This window comes from Rhineura floridana, chromosome 2, assembly GCF_030035675.1.
Source record: "Rhineura floridana isolate rRhiFlo1 chromosome 2, rRhiFlo1.hap2, whole genome shotgun sequence".
NCBI classification, from domain to species: Eukaryota; Metazoa; Chordata; class Lepidosauria; order Squamata; family Rhineuridae; genus Rhineura; species Rhineura floridana.
The window spans coordinates 176,647,892-176,670,641 of NC_084481.1; positions in this window are offsets into that span (position 1 = coordinate 176,647,892).

The following is a 22,750-nucleotide window of genomic DNA, read 5'->3' on the forward strand; positions in this document are numbered from 1 at the left end:
CTCCACCACCCCTCAAAGACTCTTGCCAGTCTGGTAAGTGTATAAAATGCCCTACCGATCTACACTCCTACTTAAAAAACAATCCAATGGTCAAGGTCAGAGACGGGAAGAAACTGCCTTGCTTGCTTATTTATTTATTTAATAAACTTGTATACCCCATTTTAAAAAAATCTTCTCAACATGTTTTATAAACTATATATCAAACATAAAAGAAAATACAATTTAAGATCATAAAATACTACAAAAATCTCAAAAGAATATTTCAAAACATTACCTAAAGCCAAGAAAACCAACACTTATTCAGCAAAATGCAAACATGATTAAATCAGGAAAAAATTGGACAGCTCTGCAACTCAGATTAAATTATTTGCTAGAGGCAGTGACAAGGAGGTAAGTCTTTAAAGCCCATTTAAAACCCATAAGGGATGCATGGGCCCATAACCACAATGCCTAAAAATCTAGCTTTTCATAAGAAAAAAAACCCCTGTAATGTCTATCCTGGCATCAGCAGACAGCAGCCTTGGAAAGCTGTTGGGGCATACTGCTGTCCAGCATCCCTGCTTCCAGTGCTTCAATGAGCCCACAATATCCCAGAATGATGCTATGTCAGTCCAGGGCATTATGGATAATTACATCAGCAGCCATCTAGCAGCCATCAAAGTACTCCTGCCACAACCACCACCCTCCTCCTCCACCACTACCACCACAAGGTAAGCCTGACCATATATTCCCATCCAAAACAGAAACATATGGAGGAGGACATATCCTGTGTAATGCTTACTTTTAATCAAGAACTGGAAGACAAACAAACACAAAAGCATTGCAAATAATATTTTACATATGTAACTGTTGGAAGAAGCATGCCTTAAGTATGTCCTATAGAACTCTGGAGGGCTCTGGAGACTCCTGTGGGGAGGAGAGAGGGAGGGCTTTGGCAACCCCTGTTGGATAAAAAGGGGGAGGGCTCTGGTGACCCCTGTGGGGGAGGGGTATTTTGCAATCCATGGGGGGTTGGGGAACTTTGGTGATGTCAGGTGGGGTTGGCAAGTGAAGCAAGCAGCTAGCACATTAAAATAAGCCAATTTCTGATACTGTTATATACACAGAACATGAATCCATATATCTGTGAAGACAAGAGGCTGGAATTAAATGCCTATGTGAGACTGCTTGCGTCTTTTCTTTTTTGTGGCATTTATGCAAAGTCCTCTTCATCCACATATGCATTATCCCCTATGTGGACATAGTCTCCTTCTATCTTTACTTGTCAGATACTCCAGTTTAGCAATCACTTCTACATTGAGAAGCTCAAATACATGCAAGGAGACAAAGATTTCCCCGTTCATTTCAGCAGAAAGTCACTATGTTCAAATGAAATGTGGCCCTCACTGTGCATAGGAAATCCAAATATATGTAGGAATGCAAGTGGATATAGGGATTAGAGTATTTGTATCAGATTTTTCCCCACTCATTTAATTTTCCCATGGTGTATGCTGTATCGCAAAATGCAGAAGTCTAATCTTTTGTCAAGATCACACATATCAACCCAGTTCCATGATTAACTGACTTCTTCCTGGTGAGCTAGTTTTCATGGTAAAGATAGGAGTAAATGCATTAAGGACTAGGTATTGATTTTAATTAGAATGGGCAGTCCACCATTAATATGAGTTGTGATGCCCCTAAAACAGCTGTCAAGGGGGATTAATTAATTTATTATAAATTAATATATTAATTGAGAGTGGATAAAAGCAGTCAGGGCAAATTAATTCAGAGCAAAAAGAAAAATAAAGGGGGAGAAATCAACATAAGCCAGAAAAAGAAGCTTTAAACTGTTTATCAAGACCAGAGAGAAATGAACTCCATATTAAAACAGGGTACCTGTTCTGACTGAAAAACACAAAGCAATTATAATAAAAGTATTAAATAAAATAAGATTAAACTATTTTCCCTTCAGTAAAAGATGTAGAAAATAATGATTATAATGTATTTTTAAATCTCTCTCTCTCTCTCTCTCTCTCTCTCTCTCTCTGTGTGTGTGTGTGTGTGTATGTGTGTATTTTCTCTTAGGATGATGATTAACAAGTATGACACACTGATATGGAAGGCTATTCATTTCAAAAAAGGAAGGCAACAAATTAAATTAGAGACCTTAGATCTAAAATGATGAAATACAATGAATCAACCAAATGGAAATGGACTGTCTTCAAGTTGATTCCGACTTATCGCTAGGGTTTTCATGGTAAGCAGTATTCAGAGGAGGTTTACCATTGCCTTCCTCTGAGGCTGAGAGGCAGTGACTGGCCCAAGGTCACCCAGTGAGCTTCATGGCTGTGTGGGGATTCGAACCCTGGTCTCCCAGGTTGTAGTCCAACACCTTAACCACTACACTCAACCAGCCCAGTCCTAAATATTTGAGCCTGTCCAGAATAAATGCATTGGGTGTAATACTTTCATTACTGGCAATGGATCCAAACCCAGTAATGGGGCAAGAACATCTCCCAGTGTTTCTGTGAACCAGGTCAGGAAAGGTACTACCAGGGTCAAGAGGATGCCAGAGTGGTTACTGAGCAGAGTCAAAGAAGCTATTAGAGATAAGCAGTCTTCCTTGTGGAAATGGAAGTCTTATCCAAATAAGGAGAACAAAAAAGAACACAAACTTTAGCTAAAGAAATACATGCAGATAATAAGGAATGCTAAAAAGAGTTTAAGGTGCACGTTGTTAAAAACATAAAAGACCAAGAATAAAAAATCATTTAAATATATTAGTAGCAAGAGATTACCTAGGGAAATGATTCAACCTTTGGATGACAAGGGAGTCTAAGGTATGTTAAAGGGAAGTTAAGGAGATTGCAAAGAAGCTGAATTAGTTCTTTGCATCTGTCTTCACAGTGGAACCTATAGGGCAGATCCCTGTGCCTGAACTAATTTTCATAGGAAGGAAGTCTAGGGAACTGGGGGAAATAGTGGTGGACAAAAGATCAAATTCCAGATCTTATAGACAAAATAAAAACTGCCAAATCACTGGGTCCAAAGGCCACCCCCCGAGAGTTCTTAAGGAACTCAAACGTAAAATTGCTGATCTAACAAACATATGTAACTTGTCCTTACCTACCTCCATTCCTAAGGATTGGAAAGTGGCCAATGTAACACCAGTTTTTAAAAAGGGATCGGGGGGGGTTCCTGGAAATTACAGACTAGTTAACTTAAGGTCTGTTCTAGGAAAAATGATGGAAAGCATTGTTAAAGATAACATAACCAAGCACATAGAAGAACAAGTCATGCTGAAGCAGAAACAGTGTGGCTTGCATTGGCTGCCTGTATGTTTCCAAGCTCGATTCAAAGTGCTGATTTTAACCTATAAAGCCTTACACAGCTTGGGACCACAGTACCTGATGGAACGCCTCTCCCGACACGAACCCACCCGTACACTAAGCTCAACATCAAAGGCACCTCCTCCGGGTGCCTACTCCGAGGGAAGCTGGGAGGCTGGCCACAAGGGAGAGGGCTTTCTCAGTGGTGGCCCCCAAATTATGGAATGATCTTCCTGATGAGGTGCGCCTGGCACCAACACTGTTAACTTTTCGGCACCAAGTCAAGACTTTCTTCTTCTCCCAGGCATTTTAACATGTGTTTTTAAATTGTTTTTTTTTAAAGTGTTTTTAAATTTGTGTATTTGTTTTTAATGTTTTTAATAGTTGTAAATCGCCCAGAGAGCTTCAGCTATGGGGTGGTATACAAATGTAATAAATAATAATAATAATAAACAATAGTAAGTCCTGTCTCACTAACCTATTAAGAGTTCTTTGAGAGTGTCAACAAGCATCTAGACAGAAGCGATCCAGCTAACATAGTGTACTTGGACTTTCCAAAAGTTTTCTTCATCAAAGGTACCTCACCAAAGTCTCCTGAGTAAGTTTAGCAGTCGTGGGATAAGAGGCTCAGTAACTGGTTAAGAAATAGGGAGTAGACAGCAGAAATAAACGGACAGTTCTCCCAATAGAGGGATGTAAAATGTGGACTCCCCCAAGGATTAGTACTGAGACCTGTGCTTTTTAACTTGTTCATAAATGATCTGAAATTAGGAGTGGGCAGTGAGGTACCCAAGTTATTATTATTAAAATTAAAAGTTTGCTGATGATACCAAATTGTTCAAGGTGGATAAAAAAGAAAGGGATTGTGAAGAACTCCAAAAGGATATCTCCAAACTGAGTGAATGGGCAGTAAAATGGCAAATGCAATTCAGTGGAAGCAAGTGTAAAGTAATGCAAAAGATCTTCATTTCACATATCCACTCATGGGTTGGAACTTGGCAGTGAGTGACCAAGAATGACACCTTATGGTTGTAGTAGAAAGCTCAATCAAGATGTTGACCCAATGTGTGGCACATGTGAAAAAAAACAAATTCTGTGCTAGGAATCATTAGGAATCAGGTTGAAAATAAAAGACAAATTCCATGCTAGGAATCATTAGGAATCAGGTTGAAAACAAAACTGCCAATCTCATAGTGCTGTTATAAAAAATCTATAGCGTGACCACACTTGGAAATAGTGTGTACAGTTCCACTCACCTCACCTCAAAAAGGAGATTGTAGAGCTGGAAGAGATTCAATAAAGGGCAGCCAAAATGATCAAGGGGATGGAACAACACTCCTATGAGGAAAGTTTGCGGCATTTGGGGTTTTTACATTTAAAGAAAAGGTGAGCAAGAGGGGACATGAACGAGGTGCATAAAATTATTTCTGGTGTGAAGAAAATGAATAGAGAAAAGTTTTTCTCCCTCTCACATAATACTAGAACTTGGAGACACCCAATGAAGATGAAAGTTGGAAGGTTAAGGACAGACAAAAATAAGTACTTCTTGTTAGAGAGCATTGCTCCCATAAGATGTAGTGATGGCCACCAACTTGGATGGCTTTAAAAAAGAATAGACAAATTAAGGGAGGATAAGGCTATCAAAAAGGAGAGAACTGTTGCACTCAAGTTCTGCTTGCTGGCTTCCTAAAGGCACCTGGTTGGCCACTGTGAGAACAGGATGCTGGACTAGATGGGCCATTGGCCTGATGCAGTAGGTTCCTCTTGTGTTCTTATGTTAACTGCTAAGTGCACAATGCATGAATTGGCCATGATAGGCAGAGGAAAAGTAGAAAACATTATCATTTACCTAGAAAATCCCTCACTGCTGTGCAATAAGGTGCCACAAAACTCTTGTTTTTGCTGCAACAGACTAGCATGGCTACCCTCTGTAAATTGGTGCAACACCATCTCTCCCCACCCCACCCCCAAATTTTCTCAAGATGCATCTTGATTTGAAAGATGCATTACTCTGAACTGGATAATTTCAAGTGAGAAAAAGGACAGACTCAGTAACTGGGTAACTAAAGCAGGATTCCTGTGGTGCATTTCTGTTTCTTACAACAAACAAAACATGTTAAGTGTTTACTTTCTTATCTAAGCAATTCTTGTTTATGCAGCAGTTCAGAGCAGCCTCCCTATGTGGTTAATATAGGCAGTTCTTTATAAGGGGCAAAACTGGGTAATCTTTTCACATAGATGAGCACTACTACCATCAACATATCTACTGTATCTGTGCCTCTAGAACTTTCATAGCATGAGGCTGACTTGTACCTTGGTGAGCTACTTGGACCAGGTAATATTTATTTACAAGTGCCCTTGCCCCCAGATCTCACCAAAGTGGTAACCCTAAGGGTCAAAAGGTATCCTTAATTAAGCCTCTTCAGGCACAAAATGGAATAGTGGTGTTTAACAATACACCCTGCAGTTGACAAAATCACAAAATGTTGAAGGGTACAGCCATTTGGATGGCCACAGGTATGCTACCCCTGCTCTGTTTGAACAGCTGATCAGTATAAAATCCAGTTTCAAGACTGAGAACTGTAAGAAATAGCAGGGCTTTTGAATTAGCATCTGGACAGCAGGCTGAGTACATGGGTCACCTGGTCAGAGCATTCCCCACTATGGCATATCCAAAGTTCATGCAAATCTGTGTCCTCTTTTACCTCTTTTTTTTTTCAATGTGTAAGTGGCCATTCTCAGCAATCTCTCCAAGCTCAAATAGCTGTCCCTGTATAGGGCCTCATTTTGTTTGCAAAATTCTTTGCTGCCCTATTCACCCTGCATGCTCCCCATTTTAACATAGCTGTCACAAGATTACTTACTATTTGATTCTGTCATTGATGTACAGTAGGGCCCCGCTTTACGGTGTTCCATTTTCCAGCGTTCCGCTGATGCGGCGTTTTTCAATTAGGGGAAATTCCGTTTTAAAGCCGATTTTGCGCTTTTGCGGCATTTTCACGTCATTTTCGCACTACGTGACCCATTATAGTCAATGGGTTCTGCTTTACGGCGATTTCTGCTTTATGGCAGGTGCCTGGTCCCTAACCTGCCGTATAAGCGGGGCCCTACTGTAGCATCTAATCTATACAAAAAATGAAGTCCGTACCCCAAGGAGTTTACAAATCTAAATCTTTACGTTGGAGGAGATAACAAAGGGAGATAAGCAAAGGGAAGAGGAAAGGATAGCTCAGTGGTAGAGCATCTACTTTGCATGCAGAAGGTCCCAGATTCAGTCACCAGCAACTCAAGGTAAATTTGCAGTACACCCGTGTGAAATACTGCAGAGCCACTGCCCATCAGTGTAGACCAGTGATGAGGAACTGAATCTGGCCAACAGGTCAGGCTATTATCTCTCCTCCCTCAATGGGTCCTTCCTGTCAGTCAAATGACTTCACAATGACATCAGTTGATCTGTTTTGAAATCAAACTGTGCAGGCAAAAGCACTGCTAGCAAAGCTCCAAAAATCAGTTGGTGGGCTGTTGTGGAGCAGTATGCACAGAACTTTGCAAGACCCCACGATGGCCAGGTCTTCTGAAGCCCTGTGCACCATCAGCTGATCATTGGGTTTTGCTAAGTCTTGTGCAAAGCACGTTGAAAGCTCCACCATCAGCTATAATTGGCGGGGTTTGTGAAGATCATTGCACAGAGCTTTGCACAGATTGGTGCCTGCAAACTTTCTTTCAAATAAGCGAGGTCTTTAGCTGCCTTGTATATGTCAAGTATAAGGCAAGTATGTGTGGCTTAGCTAAAATGGCCTTATAGGTCAAATGGAGAGGCCTTGTGGGCCTATTTATACGTGCAGCCTGGAGATACCACACTGCTGGTATATACTGGGCTAGGATGGATCAATTGTCTGACTCAGTATAAGGCAGCTTCCTGTATTTCTGATAAGTCTTTTATATTATACTAATATATACTAAACTAATCAGTTGGACTTCTCCTGGACAGGACTGCTGCCTTGCCCTTTGTCTTTATCTATGACTGCCCCATAAAGTTTGAAGGAAGCCAAAAGCACAACCTGTGCTAGCCTCTGCTAACAGCAAAGGATAGAAGGGATCTTTTTCTTGGTTGCTTGCTGGAGATATTATGGCTGTTCTGCTACAGCAGTTCAAGCTGTTTTAGTAGGATTTGGGTATAACAAAGATGGACATTTCCAGAAAGGCTAGCAACATATATCTTATTGTTTCCATCTGAATTAGATTCTTCTTATTTAAAATATAAATTTAAAGACCTATATTTATTATTACATTCATATCCCACATTTCCTCCAAGTAAGTTAAAGCAGTATACATGGCTTTCTCTTGCCAGCCCTCATAACAACCCTGTGAGGTAGGTTAGCCTGATAGATGGATAATGTTCCATGATCACCTAGTGAACTTTATGGCTGAGGAGGGATTTGAACTCAGATTTCCTCAGCCCAACACTGTAACCACTATACCACACTGTTCCTATATATGGGGCACAGAATTCATAAATAAACATTTGTACAAGGGGTCCATTTACTGATGTTGCTAGGAACTACCTACTAAAATACAACTAATATATTCATTTTAAAAAATAAATCCAGAAATTTCTATTCTAAATTCTGCCTATAAACCAGGAGTAGCTAATGCTGGACTACAACTCCCATCATCCATAACCATTCTGTCTGGGACTGATGGAAGTTGGAGTCCAACAATGTCTGAAGGGAGGGCACCGTGTTGGCTATTCCTGCCATGAAACCACTTTTTGAAAATATAATGGTATACATTATTTTACTGTGATGTGAATGGCTCTGATGCTGGTATATTAATGGTCATTGCCATTTGTGCACTAGCTGGCCTCCAAATCAATAAGCATGCTTAGTTGCCTGTCATTAAAATTGATCTCTGCTACCCTTCCAAATTGACGTCACATTCAACTGTAAATATCATCAAATAAGCTGTCACCTCATTTCCCTTATCTGTGTTTTTTTTAAAAAAAGATAGATTTCTTCTGTAAGACTGAACAGTAGAATTCTTCTTAATTATTTCTGACATTTCACCAATGGCATCTTCTGGCTTTTCCTCACAGGGCAGAAATATCTGGCCTCTGTCCTTTAGAGGTGTGTGTGTGGGGGGGACAACAGTCACTTCTTTTTCACATGGCCTGAAATACACCTCAAAAATTAAACACCAACAATCATAATTAGGTAAAAGGATTAAAGGAATGGACATGAACATTTAAATTTGTGGACAGACTTCGCCAAAATCTGATGTCAATATTTTCAAAAGATACACTGAACTTTGGTCATTGCTCATCCCTGCCTCTGTGCATGCACTTAATGATAACATAGATGTGGTCATGTGAATTGGCCTTCTGGGATCTCAGGGCCAGGTAGGGTGTTTCTGTATAGACAGCAGAGAGACAACCTTTAAGATAACTGCAATTTTGTGACAGAGAAAACAGAGAGAGGGAGTCTCAATGGTGTACAAAAACAAACTTTTCAACAGCCCAATACATTTTGAAGATATTCTTCCTTCAGGGCACTTAGATGTACAACACTGTGTCCTGCATCACACTTTGAACACAGAGTTGTACATCAGTGCCTCTGAGGAAAAATATCTTAGAAACGTGTCACTGAATGCTTATTTTGGTGCACATGTGAGACTCTATCTCCTCTTTCCCTCCTCCCCCTTTTCCTTCTTTCTCCTTTGCAATTTTGTGATAACCAAAGGGACTTTTGAAAATCAGCTGTCATTTGACCTTTCTGCATATGCACTACTATAGCAAGCCAATCTAGAAGTTCTTGTCTCTTATTAATGGCAAGGTAACTCCATATGTAGCGTAGTCTAGGTTTCTTTAGGAGACAAGATTTGGGGGGTGGGGGAATACTTTTCCTTCACCTTCAAGCTAGCACCAGCCTTCTTCAGGCATTTTGGAGCTAAGAGGGAACATCGGTAGAGTGGGGCTGTGTAGACACACATTTGGGTCCACCCCAAGACCATGCAACTCTCCTAGTCTTTCACATGAAAATGAACTCCTTCACCAGGCAACATTTGTTCTCAAGTGCACAGGGAGTCTCCATGGGGACAACAGACTTCCAGCATCCAGTTCTATGGAAGCTTGTGGTTTGCAGCTTAACTCAGGAGCCACAAAGAACAGAACCTTGGACATTTCCAAGGGTGCTTTGCTGGCTCAATCATTCTCCTTCTGAGGCAGATACAGAAAATGTCTTTATAGGGACCTCAAGAAACCTTAAGCCTTATGCAGGTTGACCAGACTTGGAAAAATAGGTTCCGCCTCCCTGGAGGAGCTGGCAGGGTGATTAAAGGACCCTTACTTTATTTTGAACTTGCCAAGGATTATCAATACCTCTGTACAGTCATTAACCAAAATGGAGACAATAGACAAGAAATCAGAAGAAGGCTAGGACTGGGAAGGGCAGAAATGAGAGAACTAGAAAAGGTCCTCAAATGCAAAGATGTATCACTGAACACTAAAGTCAGGATCATTCAGATCATGGTATTCTCGATCTCTATGTATGGATGTGAAAGTTGAACAGTGAAAAAAGCAGATAAGAGAAAAATCAGCTCATTTGAAATGTAATGTTGGAGGAGAGTTTTGTGGATACCATGGACTGCGAAAAAGATAAATAAATGGGTGTTAGAACAAATTAAACCAGAACTATCACTAGAAGCTAAAACGATGAACCTGAGGTTATCATACTTTGGACACATAGTGAGCAGGCATGATTCACTAGAAAAGACAATAATGCTGGGAGAAACGGAAGGGAGCAGAAAAAGAGGAAGGCCAAACAAGAGATGGATTGATTCCATAAAGGAAGCCACAGACCCGAACTTACAAGATCTGAATAGGGTGGTTCATGACAGATGCTCTTGGAGGTCACTGATTCATAGGGTTGTCATAAGTCATAATCGATCTGCAGGCACATAACAACAAACTTTATTTTGTAGTCTTTGGCTTCTCTGTGGCTGGGAAAAGAGTTGTACTGCAGGGGGCTCTTCCTCTGAGTCAGAGGATGGTGACAGGACTGTGTCCTCTGGATGGGAGGGTCCTCAATAAGAAAGTGGTGGTTCTACACACACACACACACAGAGTGAGAAAGTCATCTGAACCTCATCCTCATCAAGGTCCTGCACTGCACGTTGCAAGGTCATGACATCCAGCTCCAGAAGTCCTCTATCATGCAAAGTGTCTGGAGGAGTCACCCAGCGTCAGGAGTAGGGCTAAATGTGCAGCTCCACAGCCTGACCATAGTTCAATAATACCTGAGTCTTGTATAGCACAGTATCCTTTAGATCTTTCCTTGAGAGTTCCTCTTGTCTTTCTTCAGTGGTTGTATGGTTTTATTTTTGTATTTATTTTTGTAAGTTTTTGTAAATTGTAAATTTCAATTGTAATCTTCAAATCAAGGAACTGTTGTAATTTAAGAATATTATGAATCAGTTTATAAAGTTTGGTTTAAAAAACCAGGATCTATAAGTAAATGAAATAAGTATTTGGTAGTCTTATATTCTGTATCTTAGCTCTAGAGCAAATAGCTCTAGAACAGCTTTCACTAACCTGGTGCTCTCCTGATGGTTTGGACTACCCTCCCATCAGCTCCAGCCAGTGCTGGCTGGGTCTAATAGGAGTTGTAGTCCAAAATACCTGGAGGGCACCAGATTGGCAAAGACTGCTCTAGAATGAAACATCCACAAATTGATCACTGAACAGTGATTATTCAAATTTTTAAAAATGTAAAGAAAAAAGAACTGGACTTTGGCAGATAATCACAACAATGTAGTTTCATACATTAGGTCAAAGGGAAATTGAAAGCAAGATGTTTCCTTGGGCAGATCTATGCCATTTGGTGATTTTATGACATATGTAGATCCTTGAACTGAGTATATTTACAAACAGGAAGCTAGTAGAAAATGGTTGTATGTTGCTCATAGTTTCCTTTTCTGATAGCAATTTTGAGAATTAATTACAGACAGGTTTTGGTAGGAATCATCCAAGAATTTGTCTTCGGGACAGGGGCTTCTTAGGTTGCTCTATGGAGAACTGTTGGCCATATTACCACTGCTACACAAATGAGGTGCTGTGTTTAAATAGCTGTAAACATAATATGCTCATCTCTGCCCCCACACACCTAGAATACAATAGAGGAAATAGAATATATTCCGCTTCTTTATATAAAGTTGTGTTTTGTTTGGTATATTTATTTTAGAACTGACTATTTGGTGATACAGTTTTATGTCTACTTGTTTTAAAAGTTTGATTTTATTGGTATTTTATTACGAATATTTTTATATTGTTTTATGTAAACTGCTTAGAGGTTCTTGTTGATTAAGTAGCATATAAATCTTGTTAAACAAAATAAAATGATACTCTCTTGATACTCTATGAGCAGCAAAACTGTAAGTAAGTATATGAAGAATTCTTTGTGCGCCCTTTGGGATTGCGTTTTGAAGCTTTAATAGGTCAGAAAAGGTTGAAGATGGATACTTTCCAGCTGTTTCTATGGAATAGATACTCTATTCATTTTATTTTTATGTGTACATGTTGCTAGCATCTACCGAACTTTTAATACAGTAGCCCATTTGTCAACTGCCTGTTTTGCCTGCACAAAACTGTCTAATTTTCTCAGAAACTAAATCTCATAACCCTTCCGAACATTATGCACTGTGACCTTAAATGTGCAAATATATAATATCCGCGTGTAAAGATTTGGATTCTCAGGTGTAAGGAAATCTATAATTTAAAGTTAATACATCAAACATTCTTTGTCAGAGTTTGCCATTAAATCCCATAGAAGTGGCCTTCTCGTTTGATTTGCTAACTGCTATACTATGAATCCCTTGTTCACTTCACGTAAAACAAGCATACCTATTTTCCCCTGTCAAATGTTAGATGGTATGGAGATGATGTATTATGTTTGTTTAATCCAGTACTTTTAGCAAAACTACAGGAAGCAAAGGCAGGGCCAGCACAAACCAGGTGTAACGTAATCTATCAAGAAAACAGATGTATTACTTACAGCACTGTCAAATGTGGACTGCAAGGCAGTGTTCACACAATATTAGACTGAGTCCAAGGAGAAGAGGGCATAGATTCACCTGCTCATCTCCTTACACACACACACACACACAGACCCACACTTTGCATAGGCAAAGGTTAAACAATAGTAGCATGGCAATTTATATAGCCACCCAACTGACAGCAGCATTGCTAATACCTACCTGCACAGTGTAGGGGCAGAATGGTGGCGAGGTCAGAGCTATGTAGGCATATCACCAGGAGTGACAGATTGGCCCCATCATGTGGATAACCCTTCTTATCTGAATTTTCAGTTTCCTTTCCCTCATTCATCCCAGAATTGCCTCCAGACACCTGTTTCTCTGCCTCCTAAAAACATAAGAAGGGCCTACCAAATTAGACCAGTGGCTCATCTACTCCAGCACCCTGTTTTCACAGTGGCCAACCATATGCCCAAGGGAAGCCCGCAAGCAGGACCTGAGCACAAGAGCACTCTCCCCACCCTGCAGTTTCCACCAACCGGTATTCAGAAACATGCTGCCTCCAACAGTAGAAGTACATATTCTTCATGGCTAGTAGCCACTGATCTCCTGATCTGCAATGAATTTGTCCACTTTTAAACCCATCCAAGTTGGTGACCGCTACTTCTTGTTGGAGCAATTTCCATACTTTAATTCTTGAGAATAGGGCCAAAAAGCACAGCCCCACTCCTCTCTACACACACTTATGCCTTATGAGTGAGTAACGTGTGAATAGGGCTTATGTTTCAGTAATGGGGAATATGACTTACCTGGGACAAGTGTATGGGTCAGAGGTAGATGGGATCCTGTTAGACAGATCATCATCCTCAATTCTGGAAAGCAGAAGTGTGTCTTTTTTATACAACCCTTCTAAAAATATACCCTAAGGCAAAATAACCTAATAAAAGGTCTATGGGCTGACTGATTTCTTGGCAATACAAAGAACGAATCAGATAAAAACTTAAAAAAAAAACCTGTGATGGAAGAGAATGAAAATCGGAAGCTCCTTGTCCATTCTTTTTTCATTTATTTTTGTCTTTGCACTCGAAGACAGCAAACAAGGCAATAATATTTTTTAGTCAGCTCACTGCAGACTGACTTCAGCAGTCTGAAAGAAGCAATTATTGATTTCAATAATTAATTCCTGCTGACTAAAATAATGTTGCTGTTTATGCACACCTCCCTAATACCCAGTTAAAAGGAACTTTGAGTCAGGAATGCATAAACAGTAACATTACTTTGGGAAGCAGAAGTCCCTTAACATGCTGCAGATTTGGGAAGGACTTTTTGAGCCCCGAGGCTATATGAAAGTTTATTTCTGCTTTCCCATATTGCCTTGTGATAACCCTAAATGAAGTTCACAGAATCTGAAAAGCTTAGCAGAGGAAGTCGGAATAGTTTTGACAACAGAGAAGGTCTCATGGCATAACACTCCTAGAAGTTTGATCAGGAAAAAAATGTTCATATTTGTTTTCAAAATTTTCTTTTTAGATTTTTTAAAATGTCATTGTTTGTAGCATTCCACACTTGGCATATCTATATGAAGAATTTAATTTCTAAATAAGTTTAAGGATACAGTCCTAATCTCCTCCCTCACCACATACACAGGGGTATGTCTGATGGCCACTGCAATATCCACACCCCTGCTGCTCACGGTGACTGTGGTGGAAGGTGGGGTCAGGACAATTGGACCGGATCTGGGCTGATTACTGTGCTAATGGTAACGACATTGGCTGGTTATCAATGTCCAATAGGCAGAAGGGGGAAGTCAGTGGCAGCAAATGGGAGTCTTGCTTGGCCAGGAGAGTTGAGCCTCTGATCCTCCTAACCCCTGCCAGCTCAGCATAAGGAAGGGGGGTTGGGGTGGGACTGCTCTGCCCATGTGATTAGGATTTATGTTGTATGATTAGGATTCATGTCCTTTGACTGGAAAGTGTTGGCTGTGATTGTTCAAGGCCTTTTCATTCATTCATTCATTCTGGAATTAATTTGTGCAGGAGAGTGCCTGACCTATGAGCAGGCATTAGAACAGTGATGGAGAACCTGTGGTTCTGCTATCATCCCTGACCATTTGCCTGGAAGTTGTTGTCCAGTAGTATTTGGAGGACCACAGGTTCTCCATGCCTGCATTAAAACATTTGGAGGGTCCCCCTGTACATCTAACTTATACATACACATATGCATATGCATATACATATACAGGTGAATATACAGGGCAAAAGGGACAAACGAGCTAAGTGGAAGGCATGTCAAGTGAATCCTCATCGCAACTGTCTTCCATCTGGAAACCTATGTGGTCACTGTGGGAGGCTGTGTGGGTCTAGAATTGGCCTCCATAGTCACTTCCCACCGTTAAAGACCTTATCTTGGAAGACAATCTTACTCGGCCACGAGTGATTGCCAGTGAAAAGAATGACATATACATATAAATGTAAGCTGCTTGAGACCCAGATGTGGTGAAAAGCAGAAAGAAAGAAAGAAAGAAAGAAAGAAAGAAAGAAAGAAAGAAAGAAAGAAAGAAAGAAAGAAAGAAAGAAAGAAAGAAAGAAAGAAAGAAAGAAAGAAAGAAAGAAAGAAGGAAAGAAGGAAAGAAGGGATGGGGAAATGGCATCAACATATGATGGCATCACACCATTTCCCAGTTACATGCTATCAGGAAGATACAAGAGGAGATGAAGTGCATCAGCACTCACACCTCTCCCCAAAAATCTTATGTGCACACCTAAAGTAAGGTATGAAGTGGTTCAGTTACCACATGATACAGCTCTCAGTCAAATCACAGTTTGCCTACGTATCATCAAATCTAAGGGCCTGGATCCAGTTCAAGCATGAGCACTTGAACATATAGAGGATTCCCACAAAACTCAATAGGGTCCCGTGTCCCTACATTCTTCTGCCTATGAGTCCGCACACAGCTGGCCCGTGACATTGTGCTGCCAGAGGCAAAGAACAAGATGGAAACCCACCCACCCCCAATTCCATGTATGAAAGCTGGCCAGAATAGTAGTGACCTCCTTTACACCTGAGGGTAGCAGGCTAGTTTAGGGGGAGTACATGGCTCACACACATCTCTATTCTTCCACACCTCACCACCATTCTCCAGCATCTGCCACTTGAGGCAACTCAAGTCTAATGGTAGGGCTATCTATGTGCAGGCATGTATCCTCTGAAGCAGAGGTGGCAAACCTGTGACCCTCCAGACATTGTTGGACTTTATCTCCCATCAACCCCAGGCAAATAGTCAACGGTCAGGGTCTGGATGATGGTAACTGCAGTACAGCAACATCTAGAGGGCCACAGGCTTTCCATCCCTGCTCTGGAGTGTCAGAAACATGTGGCCCATGGAGGGAAGGCCGGATGGGAATATGGGAGGCTCTCAGGGGCCTCCTATTCCCAGCATGGTCCCTGACACTGTCTAAGCAAGCACTCATAAGCAAGACAGAATAGGGGGAGCATAGCTCTATTGATATTACTATATGAGGTCATCATTATTTTGTCCCCAAAACTGTAAGAAACACTGAAATTAACAAAAAAAACCTAAATGAAAATAATCAAAAATAATATTCATTTCTGAACTCTCCATATTACATAAGCACTCATATAAACTTTGAAGTTCTGTGTAATTCAGAGGCTTTCAAAGCACTAGAATGGGTCCAGTGGATGATATATTTCTCTGTTCTATGTATTTTAAATTGAACAAAGAACTTTGCAGATTTTTAACATCTCCTGTGATATTTTCAGAGTAGACTGATGGAAGAAAAAACTTGCACATAATATGTGTTTTACTATGACCTATGAGTATAAAATTCAACACAAATATTTTAAGATTTTAAATCTCACATAATTTACCTAAATGCTTTCATTCTTTTATCAATGACCTATTGATATTATATCAAATATCTGAATGTTCATGCCCCCACATTTCAATTGCTTCAGAATGTTTCAAATTCCAAACCCTCAACCAGGCCTTAATTTACTGGAACTGATTGTATGATCAAACCTTTTATCACTAATGTGATGCCCATAAACTTAGTAAAATAAAAAATATTTATAGAAAAGCTCTACACTGTTCACATATATTCAGTATTAAGTGCATGCAGGTATACTACAAAATGTTGACCTTGTCTGACTCCACTGGTCCCATGGTGATAGGTTCCTGCTGTAAAGCACAGAATAAAAGCACAGCTAGGCCAGATGTTTTTCCTATTAAATAGATTAACTTAGCCCAAACGTAAAATTAAGAAAACATACTGGTTCTGATTTACTATCATTCCATGATCTGTTGCTGCAAAGGGAACAATGGACCGTCCTGAACAGCCAACTTGCAATTTATTAAGAACAGCAAGGGAATTTCCATCCCCTCGCCCCTGACTGCTCTAAAAATGCTGAACGGAGGGCCCCAGCCTAGTGATGAAAGCTGCTTTCTGACAGTAAAAGCTGAGTAAAAACAACATTAAAATCATTTAGAGAATGCCTGGAAAAGTTCAACAGCAAAATACTCAGATCCCACAAAAGATACTTGTTTCCAATAGGCTCTAAAAAGTATAATTTCAAGGTCTGCATGAGGTACTTCCTTTCACAAATGATTTTTTTTTGTTTTTGTCATATTTTTGTGAGCCACAAGAGAGAATATACAGGGAATTAATTCTGTAAATAATAAAAAAAGAGGCCATGCATTCTCATGCTTTGTTAAAATGTGATCTTGCTTTATAAGCCTCACTTCTGTAACTGACAATGCAAGGGGAGAAGTTTGTGTTCTGAAGTAATTAACGGAGGATAGAGCTTATTCATTTCATAATTGCTTTGCCCTTTGTATCAGTCAGAGACCCACCGAACGTTCTCATGAATCTGTGGAAGTGTTTATTGTGTTTCTTTGAAATGCCAGGACAATTTTATAAATAAGCATACTGAGACTCACAAGACAGGAGACAAAACCCAAACACAGCTTATTAGAGACTCAGATGTGAAACCCAAAATGTAGTCACCATACAGATTTGCATTCCACATTTGCGCTGACAGTGACCTCTTCAGTCTCCTCACTATCCCAACTTCATAAGGTGCTTCATAGGTGCTTCAGATTTCCCTGGAAACTACTGTTTAGTATGTGCTGGCACCCCAGGAAGATAACAATAAGACCAAAGACCTGGAAACCCTTCAGGAAACAATAGGGGCAGCTAGTGCTACCATGTCACCCTCACAAACTTTTTCCTTATGACTGCCATTCAAAAACAATTTCCAGTGTCAATATTCTTGAAAGAGTGACACTATCAAAGCATCAGCCATCTGGTGGTGGTGGTGGTGGAAGGAGCATTTCCAGCTCTGTACAGGTGCCCCTTCCTCCGTGACCAGATAATTGGCATTGTGACGGACAAATATCACAGAGTGGGTAACAGCAGAGCTGGGAGGTGAGGCAAGACAGCACTCTCTGTTGAGGCAGCTAGCTAGCTGAACTGAAATGAAGACATAACCAGAGGTTTCATGGTGTATTTGTTGAGGGGAGGAGATTGTAAGAGTACACTGAGGGGCCCGATGATGATTAGTTGCTCTTTTTTTAAAAAAAATAACTCAGAGTGACTTACAAACATTAAAAACAGATATAAAAACAAGAATAAAAACCACCTAAAATAGTCACAATACTATGCATAAAAAAGCAAAATCCAACTCATTCCCACCCCACTAAAAATATGCAGAGAATTAAACTCCAAAGGCCTGGGTGAATAAAAATGTTTTTACCCGACACCTAAAAACAGATAGTGATGGTGCCAGGCATGCCTCCCTGGGGAGAACATTCCACAAATGAGAAGCCACCACTGAGAAGGCCCGTTCTCATGTCACCACTGTCCACACTTTCCTCGCAGGGGGCACACAGAAAAGGGACTCACCTGATGAATGCAGAGTCTGGGTTGATTCATGTCGGGAGAGGCAGTCCTTGAGGTACTGGTTAACAATAAGGTATGTTAACATCAAACAACAGAATACTAATCACATGTGGTAAAAATACTTAAAAGTAATCTAATATTAAATATAATAAAAGATTTTTCAGTGTATACTGTATTAATTTTTATAAAATGTAATATGCTGGAGGGTTGTGATTTGTCTCAGGCTACCTCAGAAAAACAAGAAATCCATCGGGGACATATTATAATTTTGTAAATGAGGATATTTCCCCCCTCTCCTATTCTGCAAATATATGATGAAGTGCCCATTGTGCTCCAGCCAGTCCTACTTGATTTGGAACATGGGTAGCCTATGGAGATTTCTGCTCTCTTCTAGTTCCCAACTTCAAAGTGTGCTCTCATAGGTCATAGGCCTTTGGCTCTCCAGATGTTGCTGAACTACAACCCCCAACATCCCTGACCACTGGCCGTGCTTGCTAGAGCTGATGGGAGTTGTAGTCCAGCAGCATCTGGGGGGCCAACAGTTCTTCACACCTGTCATCGGTAAACACTCAATCCACACCTAACAAGGATCTAACTCTGGGTTTATGACTCTTTACTATCCATTTTATGAACCAGAAAAGCAAGCCTTGAAACATAGTGTTGATACTAATCCATTAGAAAACCAAAAACAAGCGTAAGCTACAGTGGTGGCCATATAGGGTGTGCAAAGTGTGCCGTTCAAGAGGGCCCACAGTCTCTGAGACAGTGGTCCTCAAACTTTTCCCCCCACAGACCTCTTGAAAATTGCTGAGAGTCTTGACAGCCCACTTAATGGTTTTTATGCCTGTTGTAGCCATTGTAATGTGCTGTGCTACATGCATATAATTTTTCATTTAATTTTTACAGACATGCCACAGACTACCTGAATGAAGCTTGTGGACCCCTGGTGATCCATGGCCCACAGTTTGGGAACTTGTGCTCTAAGGGGTCCACCAACTTTTAAATTATCATATATGATAATTTTGTCATGTGACATTCAACAATAATTTTGGTTTGTTTTTATTTTTTGTCTGATAATATTCTAATATAATTTTCTAATGTCAATTAATATATGAAAATGCATCTATAATGTATATTTTTTCTAAAGATACGTACTTCGTATCTTAATTAAATATCTTCCCATAATAATGTTTCATTTCCAATCAGAACCTAAATTGGGAGGAAGGAGAAACTGTATTTCACATAAAGGCATACAACAAAGTATGGTTTCCACAAAAATACTAAAAACACAATAAAACAGCATAAAAACAGGCATTAAAATATATTAAACAAAACATCTTTAAAAATATTAAAACAAAGCATCTTTAAAAGCAACTTTTTTTAAAAAAAGCTTTCAAAACATCTTAAAAAGCAATTCCAACAGACGTAGAAAGGCTTGTTGAAAGAGGAAGGTCTTCAGTAGTCACCAAAGAGATAATAGAGATGGCACCTGTCTCATATTTATTTAAAGGGAGGGAATTTAAAGGGTAGCTGCCACTACACTAAAGGACTGCTTCCTATGTTGTGCAGAACGGACCTCCTGATAAGATGGTATCTGCAGGAGGCTCTCATCTGCAATGATCGACTGTGTATATAAGAGGTAAGACAATCTTCCAGGTATCCTGGTCCTGAGCAGTATAGGGCTTTGTACACCAAAACCAGAACCTTGGAACTAAACCCAGTAGGTAATGGGCATCCAGTGCAATTCTTTCAGCAGCGGGGTGACATGTCGGATCACTGCCTTTTTAGGGCGATCCACTAGGTCAAACCCCCTCGGCAAGCTTTAATAAGCCAAGAAGAGCAAGGGTCGAGAGGACACATTGCTGGCCTCATCGTCACAAGCACCTTGTCCACATCATCAGGCCATATCAACTGAAACTGATCCCAAGAAGTTGCACTGGACACCTTACTAGGGACTACAGTAGATGTGAATGGGGCATCAAGATTGCTACGGAGGCGAGCAACTTTACCCTCAAAGTGCCTTGCAAACAATTCACAGTGGACCTTCGAAGGGTCTAAAACTCCATTTCCTGCAATTCCTGGGGTGGGGGGGAGAGATAACGTAAAATACATGAAATGATGTGGACCAATGCACTTATAGGGGAGGAGTGACAGGTGGGGCTTAGTTAAAAATCAGTATAACTTTAAAATTCCGCACACACACACCCCGTATGGATGCATAAACTCCCACATTTTTAATATGGCAAACTGATAATAAACAGCTCAGGTGTGGACTATCAGATAATGAATCAAATACTGAAAATGTGGATTTTCACAGTTCTTATGGACAGGCCCAAGGCTTGGATCGCTTACTAGGATTAGATCACAGCCTCAGGCACTCAGTTCAGTCTTCAAATCTCCTGCAACTTGCTCACTAATAAATATGAGGTGGCCTCCTAAGGGTTTGTTATTTCTTTTTCCCACATACAGCCTTCTCGCTAGAGAAAATAAGAAAGGACAGGAACTAAGGAGTCAAATCAACTTTCACTGACATTCTTGCCCCTTGAAGAAATCAGCAAGACCTTCTGTACGGTACCATAGTGGAGGGAGAACACAGGGGAACCTTGTAAAACACCCTAGCATCATATTTTATGAATGAAGGTTTAGAAAGGAAATAAACAAACATACCTCCAGGGCTCTTTTTCAGAGCAGGATATCATTTGCTTGTGCGACTTGGCAACTGATAGACTCTTTGTTCTGGCAAGTGAATGAGGTGATAATGAGGCTTTCAACTTTTAATATTGTTTGTGATGCATTAGCATAGATGGCATCAGAGAATGAGGCCACTTTACTATTCTATGGCTACATATATATTTCCTTCTGTGCCACAGAAACCTTTTCATAGTGGTTAGATATAACCACTATATAATGGTTTCTGTAGCACAGAAAGAGTCATTTCTGAATGTGGCGCTCATTTGAAAGTGAAGGCTAGGGATTCATCCCATCTGGTCACAGTAAATCCTATATATTAATAGCAAACTCACTCTCAAAAATCATTATTATTATTACCTGCCCTTCACTAGCAAGTTCCAGGGTGTGTTACAACAAGTTCAATATTAATTATGTAACAAAATTGGACCATTCATGGCATAAGAAGGTATCAGAACCTTGGGGAAACCTCAAGGTTAGCTGAAAAGTACAAGAGAAAACCTCTAGTTTTCACCCAGACACTCCATTTTGGGGGGGGGTCACCCCAGGTCTCCAGGTGAGTCACCCCAATAACTAATCTTTAGTTTTCGGGGAGATTGGAGGTGCACATGCATATTTTACTGCAGGTGAACATTGGGGATGAGGGTACATCAGGAGGGTGTGGCCAAAGCAGATTCCCTCCTCACTCCGCTAAGCTCTCTCAACGTACTGTATCTTGCTTGAAACAAATGGGAAGAAGGAGATGCTCGGGGGGGAAGAGCCATGGAAGTGCAACCATCCACAGTGTCAATGACGCCCCTGTCAGAGTCCCCAGGAGCTACTGGAGAAGCCAGCCAAGCACATCCTACCTCCTGTGGCAAGCCATTGGCTGTCAGTGTTGTGGCCAGCAAGAGGGTCCCAAACACTCTCAGTGAGAAGAAAAAGTGAGAAGGATCAACAGCCGCTGCAGCAACAGGTAGGAGAGGGTGGGGCTAGTTGGAGCAGGCGGGGGGGGTGGACAGGGGAGAAATGGGGGAGAGTTGAAACTGACAGGAATGCCAAGGTATGTGTGGGGGAAGGGTAATACTGAGGGATGGGTCAGAGGGGAAACCACTCTTTTATACAGTGCTGGGAGTGGGGGTGGGGAGAGTGAGAGAAGATAAGGTGTCCTGGGGAGGGGGGATGGCTGGCAGCTATGGGATGTGTGAGGAAAGGGATATGAGGGCAAGTGTGGAGGAGAAGGAGGAAGAGGAGGAGGAGAAACTAGAACTACTGGTAGGTGTAGGTGAGATAGGTATTTTGTGGCTGATACTTTGTGAATTTTGTTGTACCACATGGGAGTCCCCTGTGCTGGGCACCACTATGCTAAAACATACTCTGTAAATGTACTTCTCTTAGCCTATCTGTGCTGAAATGTACTTTTAAAAATGTAAAATGGACTTCTGTTTTTGTGGCTGAAGGCAGGACCACATTCACACCATACATTTAGAGTGTTGGCCACTAACCGTATCTACTCAGAGGTAAGTCCTATTGAGTTCTATGGGCTTTAGTCCCTTAGGCTGCAATCCAATACATGTCTACTCAGAAGTAAGCTCCACTGGGTTCAATGGGACTTACTTCCAGGTAAGTGTGTATTGGATTGCAGCCTAAGTAAGTGTGTTTAGAATTGCAGCCTTGAGGGGCATCCGTCTTTACTCCTGAGTGCTCCTATCTAACATCTCCACAACACTAGGCTCCTTTCTTCCTACAATGGCCTTCTGGTGACTGGCCTGGCCTGAGGGCACTTAAACCCTTCTTTGCAGAAGCAAGTAGGCTAGATTAAATGTTCTG